The 13,403-nt window shown below is 37.6% G+C and overlaps 1 protein-coding gene across 6 annotated transcripts in view; it reads right to left on the reverse strand.

The window, feature by feature from the left end:
• Nucleotides 1-13,403, reverse strand: part of ATF2 (activating transcription factor 2) — a 96,307-nt gene that overhangs the window by 64,625 nt on the left and 18,279 nt on the right. For 2 of the 6 annotated variants that reach the window (XM_055108796.2, XM_034954554.3), the window contains exon 3: nt 11,237-11,271. The exons of the other annotated variants lie outside the window; for them this stretch is intronic. The gene's annotated coding sequence lies outside the window, so the exon portion shown is untranslated. The remainder of the gene's footprint in view (nt 1-11,236; nt 11,272-13,403) is intronic. 6 annotated transcript variants of the gene reach the window in all.

Genomic DNA, 13,403 nt, shown 5'->3' on the forward strand with positions numbered 1-13,403 from the left:
ACACAAATATCCTAAACATAGGTATTAACATATCTAACTCCACCAAAGGGATTAAAAGTGGAAGAAACATTTAATTCAGCCCTTAGGGCTGTGATTGAAGGGCAGCCATTAAAAGAGTAAAAAAATCCTTACTTTGAACACTGATGAGAATGATGCAACCTAGTAATTCCATATTTCTCTTCAGAAAGCTTTTAATTTTAAAAAATGTACTTACTGATATTCAGCTTCTCAGCCTAATTCATCAAAATTTATTTGTCCCACAATGTAGTTGATCTATATAAACAGCTCCCATTTGTATCAGCTTAAGGACAAGTACAGTATACTGAAACTACTCAGATTGATGACCCATTTTTAAAACTCCACCAATGGCTTCACCTTATAGTCACTGAAACCTCATCCAGTGGTAAATAAGAGTAACTATGTGGTTATCCAAATAAGCTAATGGGGCATAGAGGAAAATTGCATTTTTCATAATTTTGTTCATAAATGAAGTTTCAAGAATGTCATGCTCAGAAAAACTTGGTAATTCTTGTGGGGAAATGTGTAACTAGCCAAAGTTCAGAGTCCTGGAGTAAAGGTGGATCTGGTATAGGAAATAAGAAGAGAGAAAGTTTCTTCCCTTGTCCCATGCAAAATTTTTATCTGAGAGTGTTCCATTTCCTCACTCACATTCAACTTTACCATGCTGTCTGCGAGGAGAGGAAAAAGAACACTAGAAAAATCCAAGGAAATCTGTAATAGCCATGCTTCTGTCATTACAAGTAGAATATGAGCTCCATGAGGGCAAGGAACTTATCTTTGGGTTAACACCTACAACAGCGCCTAGCTCAGTTTAGTACAAGGAATATTTAAACATCAACTATACACAGACACAAAGATGAAGAAAACTCTCCTTGCATTTGAGAAACTTTCAGTCTAGAGGAAAGAGGAATATGGAAGTACAATTTTCAATTAATTTGGTAGGAATAGGAGTTAAAATATTATGAGAGTAGAGAGGTAGTGGAGGGATCAATCTGATAGCTCTAGAAAAACTTTCAGAGGGAGTTAGCCCTTGGTACCCTTCTCCTTAATCTTTTCTACTCTCCACTATACTATCCCCCTCCTCTACAAAACAAGTTTCTTACCTACACAGCAGCCCATTTCTTAGCCAACAAATAAAAACTCCATTCCCTTATTACCATTTTCTAATACCTAGCTAAGAGAGTTATAAATATTAACAGTTCAAGCACCCTGAGACAGAAACGATAACAATTCTGGGAGGCTTAAATGCTATCTCTTTGTTAATCTAACTGAATCTAAAGCCTATAAATCCAGGCTTATCTCCTTTTTATTGCAGTGTTGCAAATATGCTCATAACAGAAGCCTGGAAGGGAGGTTTTGCTGAGCTATAGATTGTTGGAGAAGTCAATGACTGCACATAGACAATTGTTAATATATCACATTACTCTCTGGCAAGTATCTACAATCTATACTGGTAGGAAAATCAACTGTCATGAAAAGCACCCAGGAGAGTTCTAGGTAAAATTTTTTAGAAGTCGGCTTCTTTGATTTCTCTTAACTCTTCTTCTAACATTTCTTTATCTTCCTTGCTCTTGAGTTTCCATTTTGTACTTGGCATGAGTACTTCTTGCTAGATGCTGGGGATGTACTGGCAAATCAAGATAGATACCTGCCTTCATGGAGTTTCCAAGATAGTGATGGGGCTTACATTAACTAATCAAGCATCCAACTCAGAGCTCCTTTTCTTACAACCTCAAATTAAGAATCAAAACTATCACTGAATACCATAAATACAAATCTGATTATCCACTTAGTAAATCCTACAGACTCAACCTTTTAGGTATACTTTGAGAGATACAAATTTAGCTATCATTTATATCTAACCTGACCTTCTAAATGCTACTTCCAATACACCATGGCCCATTTAACAGTATCAGACTGCCTGCCATCCTCTGAAAATCACCCTCAGTTTGCATATTATTTTAGCTCTCCCTAAAATATACCCTCCCAAATGAATGTTTGCCTCCTTTGATATTACACTGTCAAGGCCCACTTCAAATAACGCTTCCTTTGTGATACCTTCCCCATAATCCAGATTGAAAATTTCTTCCACAAGCTATGTTGTTTATGCTTTGCTTACAGCATCCACATTGTGTTCTGTAATGTCATCTATTATATAATCTGTGTGCTTCTCCCACCCCATTCTACTGCCTACTACTTCTTGAAGAAACATAACACAGCCAAAGGAATATGAGCTTTTGAGTCAGAACTGGCTCCAAAACCTGGTTTTGTCACTCGTAAGTTATACAATATTGTGCAAGGTTCTAAGCAACTTTGCACTTCAGTTTCACCAACTATAATACAAGGGTAGTATCACCTACCTCACAGTTGTTGTAAGCATTTTAAAATAGTATATGTAAAGTATATAGCACAATGCTCGGCACATGAGTACTGGATAAAATGGCAGCTGCAGTTCTATTATTTCTACTGTTATTAAAATTATAAGGCTGGCTCTATTCATCGTTGTATCTGCACAGTATCTTACTTGCTAACAGCAGGCACAGAGTGATTGTTAAATTGTTAAAAGAAATTATATCAGTTGGATACATTTTTAAAAATTTAAAAAACTGTAATTTGTAAAATGTGTAAGTCCATATTTACTTCACATGGAAATAATAACTCTGCATCTTGGAGAGGCTACCAACCTCTATGCTCCAAGGTTTTAAAGAAATAGATGGCCAGGCGTAGTGGCTCACGCCTGTAATGCCAGCACTTTGGGAGGCCGAGGCGGGCGAATCACCTGAGGTCAGGAGTTCAAGACCAGCCTGGCCAACATGGTGAAACCCTGTCTCTACTAACAATACAAAAATTAGTCGGGTGTGGTGGTTCATGCCTGTAAATCCCAGCTACTCGGGAGGCTGAGGCAGGAGAATTGCTTAAACCCGGGAGGCCGAGGTTGCAGTGAGCTGAGATCGTGCCACTGTGCTGCAACAGAGTGAGACTCCATCTCAAAAAAAAAAAAAAAAAAAGAAAGAAAGAAATAGATTACATTAAATACCACCACCCCTTTAATCAGGAAAAGTGTAAACAGATGATTTTTATTAAAGAGACAGACCAGTAAATTTGGGTAACCTAAAGTTCAAATATTATGAAAAATCTAAAACATGACTTTCCCACTTCTCAGCAAATTGTAAATACTTCCATTCCAATTCTTCAATACTGGTGAAGGCATCTTAAGTAAATTGCTGAAATATACTCACTCATGAACATAAAGTAAAATGAAGGTTAAAGCAAAATGCCCAAAAAGTTAAGCTAAAATTAAAGTGCCATACCAATGTGTGTAAAAAGCAGAATAATATAACTCCTTCTTTGAGAAAAAAATAACAAAATACATCAGGAAATCAGAAATAAATTTAAGTAACAAATAATCTTTAATTTCATAGAGGTTACTATGAAGCAGTCACTGCACAGATACACATAAGAAAAAGTGTCCTCATTCTGGAATGTTTACAATGCCTTGTGGGTTTAAAAAAAAAATCAGCTAGGCGAAAATGCCAAAGATTAAAAGTCCCAAATCAGACTGCATCTTGGATTTGCTCTTCTTTTACTAATAACTTGGTTCAAAGTGACAATGGCATTCTTAAGCGAATAAAGAGATTTTCTTGAAAACTACTGACACTACAACAATGGATGAATCTCAAAATAATTATGCCAAGTGAAAGCAGACAGTCAAAGAAATTATATTGTATGATTCCATTTATATAAAATTCTAGAAAATGAAAACCACAGCGACAGAAAGCAGATCACTGGTTGCTGAGGGACAGGAGTAGAAGGAGTGGGAGGGAAGGATTACAAAGGGGCATGAGAAAACTTTTGAAGGTGACAAATTTATCATCTTGATTGTGGCGATGGTTTTATGGGTGTATACATATAAGTCAAAACGTATCAAGCTGTATGCTTTGAATATGTATAATTTATTATAAGTCAATTATACCTTAAAAAGCTGTTTTTAAAAGGATACCTTGAACTGTTTGAAAAATATATAAATCCTGCCCAAGGTGCAATGGCTCACACCTGTAATGATAGCACTTTGGGGTGCCGAGGCAGAAGGATCAGAGGCCAGGAGTTCAAGACCACCCTGGGGAACACAAGGTTCTGTCTCTATACAAAAAAAAAAAAAAAAAGCAACTTAAAAATTAGCCAGGCATGGTGGTATGTGCGTGTAGTCCTAGCTGCTCAGGAGGCTGAGGCAGGAGAATCCCTTGAGCCTAGGATTTTGAGACTGCAGTGAACTATGCTCTTGCCAATACACTCCAGCCTGGGGGATAGAGCAAGACCCTATCTCAGGAAAAAAAATATATATATATATGTATATATATATATGTGTGTGTATATATATGTATACACACACACACACACACAAATATCCTTAAAATATGAACTTCAAGGTTTGTGAAATAACCTTCCTGCCATAGCTGCATGAAGTCAAAGACCAGGGCTAATGACCATTTGACCATTCATAAATGGTATCTGTCAATTACTTAAGTCAGTGAAACTCACTCTTGTTTTTTTCCCTCCTCCTATCCCACCATGGGCAGGATTCTTCATTTCACATCCTATAAAAACTCAGCATAATTTCCAGGTTTGAAATGGCAACGTTCTCTCTGTCTCCTACTGGCAGGGGCTTAATAAAGTGCCCCCGGCACTTTATCCAAATTAAATACAACATGAAGCTTTATCTTCAACACTTAAAAATTTCACCTAGGTATGTGGTTCTGGTAGAATCAACATAAAACTATAAACATATTTTTCTTTTCTTTTTTTTCTTTTTGGGACGGAGTCTCGCTCTGTCGTCCAGGCTGGAGTGCAGTGGCGCAATCTCGGTTCACTGTAAGCTCCATCTCCCGGGTTCACGCCATTCTCCTGCCTCAGCCTCCTAAGTAGCTGGGACTACAGGAGCCCGCCACCATGCCCGGCTAATTTTTTTGTATTTTTAGTAGAGACGGGGTTTCACCATGTTAGCTAGGAAGGTCTCCATCTCCTGACCTCGTGATCCGCCCGCCTTGGCCTCCCGAAGTGCTGGGATTACAGGTGTGAGCCACCGTGCCTGGTCCCTATAAATATATTTTTCAAATGTGAATCTACAAAAATCTTAACATGTATGCTATCTACATGTGTTACTTCAGAAAAAAATAAATATTCCTCCATACAAACTGTTGTCTCAAACTTCAAATGAGAAATATGAACAAAAACAGCTCTGGGGTAAAAGAGCACTAACAATTGCTCCCAAGATTAGAGGAAGAGATGGAACAGAAAAATAGGGAAGAGCAAATCCCTGAAAATTCTAAAAAAGAAAAGAAAAAAACCTACAAAATATATTGAGGTAATAGGCAGTTATTTTAATATAGGCATAAGAGGATCCTATGAACTGAGAACACTTGCTTGATGTTCTGCTGCAGAACTTAGATCAGTACAAAAGTGAAGGTTTCCTCTTTCCAGTTTTCTTTTTTTTTTTTTTTTTTGAGACAGACTCTCGCTCTTGTCGCCCAGGCTGGAGTGCAATGTTGCGTCTCGGCTCACTGCAACCTCCGCCTGCCAGGTTCAAGCCTCCAGAGTAGCCGGGATTACAGGCACGCACCACCACGCCCGGCTAATTTTTGTATTTTTAGTAGAGATGGGGTTTCACCATGTTGGCCAGGCTGGTCTTGAACTCCTGAACTCAGGTGATCCACGCCTTGGCCTCCCAAAGTGCTGGGATTACAGGCCTGAGCCATTGTGCCTGGCCCTCTTTCCAGTTATCTAAGATAGTTCCACATACAAACATGTATATGTTCCTCATATTTTCTCTATTTTATTGCTATAAAGCATGTTATTTTAGAACTCCATACTTGTTTAAATTCTACTTTCAATTTTGTTTGTGACAACATATAGCAATTTCTGCTATTAGGTATCCTGTATAAATGATCAATCTTACATAATTCTAAAAAACCCTAAAGCTGCCGAAAGAGAGAGAGAGAGAGAGTGTGTGTGTGTGTGTGTGATCAATCTTACATAATTCTAAAAAACCCTAAAGCTGCAGAGAGAAACAGAAAGAGAGAGCAACAGCGAGCGAGCAAGAGAGAGAGAGAGTGTGTGTGTGTGTGTGTGTGTGTGTGTTTTAAAAGACAGAGTTTTGCTCTGTCACACAGGCTGGAGTGCAGTGGCATGATCATAGCTCACTGCAGCCTTGAAATCCTGAGCTCAAGTGATCTTCCCGCCTCAGCTTCCTAAGTAAGTAGCTGGGATTACAGGCAATGCTACCATGCCTGGCTAAAAGCTGAAGTTTTCATTGGCGTTCAGAAGGAGATCACTTGTTATATCCTAATAATGTAAACTAAACTACACCTAATGAACTAAGGCATTATAAGGAACTTTAAATCTGCTCCAAGAATAATACAGAAGGGCAAAAAGAAAATAAAAGTTACCTTGAATACTACCATTCAGAGATAACTACTGTTAACATTCCAGAGTACATAGTCTAGTCTTGTCAATGTATGGTGATATATAACTTTATAAATTATAAAAACATGACTCTATGACAATGAAAAAAACAAGAAAAATATATAAATAGTATTATAACTTCCTCTAAAATGCAATTATCTACATTCTGCCATATAATTAAATAGTAATGTCATTAAATAGATGTCATTTTTAACGGCTATATAGTACTCCATCATATAATTATTAATGGGCTTTTATCATCAATGAATATCTTTGGGACAAATCTTTGTGCAATATCTATAATAAATTCCACAAGATGAACTTCTAGAAGTGAAACTGCTATATCAAAGTAAAGGCATATTTTAAGGCTTTCAATTTATATTGCTAAACTGCCCTCCAAATATACAGTATTGATTTCTACTTTACCAGCAGAGAAAGACCTCATTTCTTAATACCAACACCAACAGTGGATATCATTTTTTAACATTTTTGTCATATTAGTAAAAAAACTAATTTTTAAGTTGCATATCTTGACACACTAATGAGGCTGAACTTTTTCATATATATAATGGTCATTTGTGGTTCTATGTAAAATGCCTCCTCTGCCCAGCCCCCGCCTTTTTTTCAAGATGAGGTCTTGCTCTGTGACCCAGGCTGGAGTGCAGTGGCATGATCATGGTTCACTACAGGCTCCACCTTCTCAGACTCGAGCAATCCTCCCACTTCAGCCTCGCAAATAGCTGGAACCACAGGTGTATACCACCATCTCCAGCTAATTTTTATATTTTTTGTAGAGACAGGATCTCCCTATGTTTCCCAGGCTGATCTTGAACTCCTAGGCTCAAGCCATCCTCCTGCCTCAGCCTCTCAAAGTGCTAGGATTATAGGCATGAGGCACTGCACCTGACTCTTTGCCCATTTAAAAAAAAAATGTTAGTTAAAATTCTCTCACTTGAATATAGAATATAGGCTTTTTCTTATGACACGGATTTCTGATCAGGCACCTCGTCGTTAGGTTCCTAATATAGTCCTAACTATTCATTTTGCAAATGAGGAGACTGAGGTCTGAAAGGGTAAAATGACTTATTCGAGGTCAAAAATGAGACAAAAATATTTCTCCTGCTATTTTACAACTAACAACTATACAGAAATTTTATGTAAACCACTTTTAATAGTACAGACAGACTTTTAGAATTTCTAGAGTTATTAGACAGGCTCATTACCAAATGGAATCATGTATTATAAAATGCCAATAAGAAAAGAGAATAATAAAGAAAAACATTTTAAGAAAAGATGAATAGAAGAAAATGGAAGAAATTAACCGGCAAAACGCATCTTCCAACTTAAAATTCACATAAAAGTTAAGCACCAGAGAAAACAAATATAGAGTGTCTGCACAGGAGGTAGCTCAGACAGGCTACCTGAGGGCAGCCCACTGCAGTGTCTGAGTCTAAGCAGAGTGAGAAAGATGTCCACTGGGAGATAGATGAGTTGAGGGTTGGGCTGGGAAAGAGGTGGTCAGCCCTGCATTTAATGTTGGAGTCTCAGAAGGATAAGAAAAGAAGGGAAGGCAGCCTGATGTGAGCTGTCAATGCCCAAGTGGGCTAAGGCAGCATCCACATGAAGTAAAGGATAGGAGTGGCACTAGTCCAGCACAGGGTGTCAGGACCCAAACAGGAAGACATCTACTTGATGGAGAGGAAAGGTGAGTGCCTAATGGCACCAGGCAATTCATTATGTAAATACGTGGATATTGATCAAATAAGTAAACATATCAAGGATGTGCTAGGTAAGAGTGAATTCATACTACAGTTGAAGGGAATTATAAATATAGAATGAACCTTGGTATTAGATGACATTTGAAGATACTAGTGGTAACTTATGGCTCTCAACATAAAGATACAGAAATATAGATGTTAATGTGTATATGCATGCATATGTGGTCATGTAGGTCCCTAGCTGTGTCCACTGAGAGGGCCTGGGAACACTGAAACCCCAATAAGCACACTTAGCATCCAGACTCTGGCGTGTGATATAGGTTGAATATATGTCCCTGCCAAATCTCATGTTGAATTGTAATCTTCAATGTTGGAGGTAGGGCCTGGTGAGAGGTGTTGGGGCAGATCCCTCATGGCTCAGTGCTGTCCTCTCAATAGTGAATGAATACTCAGGAGATCTGATTTTTTAAAATTGTGTGCCCCCTGCAACTCTCTTCCTGCTCCTGCTCTCACCATGTTACGTGCCTGCTCCTGCTTTGCCTTCTGCCATGAGTAAATGCTCCTTGAGGCTTCCTGAGAAGCTGAGCAGATGCCAGTGCCATGCTTGTATAGCCTGTGGAACCAGGAGCCAATTAAACCTCTTTTCTTTATAAATTACCCAGTCTCAGGTATTTCTTTATAGCAATGCAAGAATGGCCTAATACGGTGTGTAAATACCATTCTCCACCAAAAGGGACCTCAGCTCCTTGAAGAATTGGCTGATTCTAACTCAGCAGTACAGGATGGGTCTTGTAGTGGAAACAAAGAAGTCCTTCCTTACTTTCTGGCACAAGATATTCAAGACCCATCCTGTACTGCTGCCAGATTTGGCCAGAAAGTAAGAAAGGACTTAAATCTGGGATAATATGATGATCAAAATAAATAATGATAGTAATGGATCACATCGTAAATAAAGAGGGTTCTATGACCCCATACTGATATAAAGGAATAAACTGAACATTTGATAAGAAATAGGATATTTATATCATCTCAAAGTATTATATCTCCCTATACAGCTTAATTACTAAGGGCAAAAGTAATTTACAGCACAAAAGCCTGGCAAACATCACCTTAATCAAGTGATGTGACTTAACCCCACGAGAAATAAGAAAGATAAAATCATGTGCCACTGATAGAATGTAATAAGAATGTAACAGCATCACTTCTGTAATAGTCATGCCAAAGATATAGAACCTGTATCTAATAATGAAGAGTATTATATAACCCCAAATTGAGGTAAACTCTATAAATTCACTGGCATAATAATCTCCAAAAGCACCAAAATCATTATAGTCAAGGAAACATTAAGGAACTGTTTCCGATTTTAAAAGACCAATGTGACATAACAAATAATTGCAACCTGAGATTCTAGACGGAATCCTTTTTCTATGAAGTACATTATCAGAACAACTGGAAAAACTTAAATGTGACCTGCAGATTAGATAGTAGCAATATATCAATGTTAACTTCCTGACTTTCATGGACATATTGTGATTTTGTAACAGAATGTCTTATTGTAGAACCCTTAAAGAGTTTTGAAGTAAAAAATAAAAACTTATAGAAGGAGTTTAAGTTGTATGTAAATAATATGCACTGTAATAATTCATTACACAGCAGTCCTCCACTTATCTGCAGCTTCACCTTCCATGGTTTCAGTTACCCACAGTCAACAGCTGTCTAAAAATATTAAATGGACAACTCCAGAAACAAACAATTCATAGGTTTTAAACTGTGTACTGTTTTAAATAGAGTGATGAAATCGCATCTTCTTGCTCCATTCCACCCGAGATGTGAATTGTCGCTTCGTCAAGCACATCCAGGCTATATATGCTACCTGCTCATTACTACATAGGAAAAAAAATAGCATGTATAGGGCTCAGTACCATCTACAGTCTCAGGCATCCACTGGGGCTCTTGAAACTTATCCTCCACAGATAACGGGGGAGTACTGTATAACCATTATATAATTAGCATAGATGTAGTTTGTAGCAGTAGTCATGAAAAAAACACTACAAGATATATTTATTCTCTAAGAACTCTGCTTGTTTTTTGTTTATAATTTTCATGCTATGATATATATCAAAGAATAGAAAAACTACATTCTGCACTGCAAGGTTAAGAGCAAATAAAATTATACTACAGTAGAATAATTTACAAATCAGAAGACTCAAAGGGTGATATCATATAATCATTTATTCTGTTAGCTCCTTGTTCCCTTTTTAAAATATGACATGTAGGTTAAGTCTGTTGAGGAAAAGGAAGATGCTTTAGGCTGTAGTATCAATATTCCCATGTCATTTTTAATTCTATCGCTGAAGTGATTCACACGATAAAATATTTTATTTTCCTACATCCCTATCAAAAACAAATGAGGAAAGCAATTCACTTCATAGAAAATAGTGCTGTTAAATCAGTCTACAAAAATGGGAGGGAGCAAACACATTTCTGGTGACTAACGTTAGAAATATCTGGATTCTAAAATATGAATTTGATCTTCTATTTAGTTGGTTATAGAACTATAAACATTGCAAACTCTTAACCTTTTAAGCACGTACTCAAGTTTCCAAACAAGTTTCTAAAATATAGGTAATACTAAATTTTATAGATAATACATAGCACTCTGAGCATTTCCAATACAAATCATTTACTTTATAAAATTTATTTGGAAAACATTTCACTGCCTATTTTGTATCTAATACCATATTAAGAATAAAAGTTGCTTGATGTTACCATGGTTTTTATGAAAATACATAAACATTTTTTTAAAAAGAATAAGACATAGTCCCTGCCCTTAAAATCAGACTAGTAAGGAAGAGAAAAAGTGAAAATAGTAATTCAGTGATACATATAATAATAAAGACAGGCTATGGGAACATAAATCAAAAGCATTCATATTCCCCTCTTAAAGAGCTTGATCTGCCAACATTGGAGAAAAGGGCAATCCTATATATCCATGATCCTGACATACCTGCCTCAGGTAAACTAGGGGAGATACTGACCGAGTTAAGCCAATCAGACTACCTCTTCAGGAAATCTGTAGAAAGAAAAAATCAGTCACACAGAAGTGAGCATCAGAGATTCAAAATCATATTTTAGGACCGGTAGACATTTTCTGTCATGTTCTTACTGATAAAAAAAAAAAAAACTAATAAAAGCCAGAATGGAGTAGGCACAGAAAAACAGAGGTGAGAAATCATGAAGGAAAATAGTTTCTGTGATGCCCAACTATGTTTTGTGATTGGATCCGAGAGTCTCCAGTACCATTAGTATGAGTCCCACCCCCTCTTTTTACTTGAATTTATCTGATTGAGTTTCCATTCCCTAAATACCTAGCCAATCCTGGAGAGGGCCCTGAAATGCTACTAAAGGAAGTAATGCCTGAGTTGAGTTTTCTCAAAGCAAGAGGCATCAGCCATTCTGGGATATTTCGTAAAGAGGAGACAGTATGTTGAGGCACAATAAAGCACAGTCCACTGAGGAGACTCTGAGAACCTCTGATAGCTGAAGTGTGGGACTGTAAACCAAAAATAAAATTCTAAGCCCCCCAACCAACAGACCCTTCCCTTGGCCCGGGGCATTCCAAAGTTAACCCGAAAAACTAGTTAAGGCCATGATGGGAAGTGGAGGTCCCACATGCCTCATTTATACCCTCCTCCCTTTGAAATTCAGGCACAGCTGACCAACATTAATATCAACACAGAGACCGTAAGATTGATAGAACAGACTCTTTAAGTCTGGTAAGAAACATTTACAGTCTATTCTCTTGCATGATAAAACCTTATTCTCTACAACCTCTTATCTTAACCCAGACAATCCTTTCTATTGATTCCAGGTCTTTAGATAGTAACTCTTTCAACCAACTGCCAATCAGAAAATCTTTGAATCCTATTAACTGGAGCACAGCACCCCACCCCCCAAACTTCCAGTTGTCCTACCTTTCTGGACCCAATCAATGCACATTTTAAATGTATTGATTGATGTCTTATGTCTCCCTAAAATGTATAAAACCAAGCTGTAGCCCAACCACCTTGGGCACATGTTCTCAGGGTCTCCTAGGTTGTGTCATTAGCCACTGGCTACTCATATTTGGCTCCAAATAAATCTCTTCAAATATTTTATAGAGTTTCACTCTTCTCATCAACAGGATAGAAGATTAAGACAGTAAGACCAGAGAGATATCCAAATCTTGAAAGGCCTTTAATAACATGGTAAAATGTTTGGATTCCACCATTACCTGCCCTTCCACCATCCTTCCTTCCCTTCCCACTGCCCCAAGGTTATATAAGCTATGGCCCTGGGTCAAAGTGCTGAGTTCTTCACACTTTAAAATTGTTAAAGGTGGGGGTGGGGACACAAAGAAGACTATGCAAAAGAGATCACATGTGGTTCCCACAAGGTCTAAAATATGTATGATCAGTCTCCCAGTCTCCCACTCCCCCATTAAAGAAAAAGTTTGTCTAACTCTGTAGTAAGAAATTGAAACATTTTAAGTACGTGAACTAAATCAAGAGGAGGATTTTTGCAAGATCACTAATAAAAGTATAGAAGATGGGCAGCACACTATGCATAAGAAAACTGGCAAAAAATGACAAAAATAAGAGGTAAATCTAAACAACAACAACAACAAAACAGAAAGAAAACTGGCACAAGCTACTGCTAAGTTGAAGGGAGAATAATGGTCTGAACTAAAGCAGTACTATCAAAATGAGAGCCAAGGATCAGTTATGAAAAAAAAAGCAGCTCACAGGATAGTCTCAAATGCTTAACATTGTTTCTAGACCCTTGCATGGACTGACCACTACCTCCTAACCAGTCTTAGGCTTCCCCTTAATCTTTGGCTCTAGCTATGCAGGCTTTTAATCAGTTTCCTCCCTTATATCATCCATTTCCCATTCATCCATTCCTTTCTTAGTCAACACCACTAACTTCCGAGCTTCTTCCATCTACTACTCCCCTACCCTCAAATTTGGATCTCTCATTTACCCCATCATTCAGTCAATAAACATTATTGAGCACATGCAATAGGGTAGGAATGTGCTAGACTTCAGGGTACGATGACACAGACACAGTTCCTGACCTAATGGAGCTTATATTTTATGATGACTGCTTCTAGTAAACTTGATCATTTAAGTTAGTCAAGCAGCTTAAAATTATTTAATGCAGGTA

The sequence above is a fragment of the Pan paniscus genome, chromosome 13 (genome assembly GCF_029289425.2).
Source record: "Pan paniscus chromosome 13, NHGRI_mPanPan1-v2.0_pri, whole genome shotgun sequence".
Classification (NCBI taxonomy): Eukaryota; Metazoa; Chordata; class Mammalia; order Primates; family Hominidae; genus Pan; species Pan paniscus.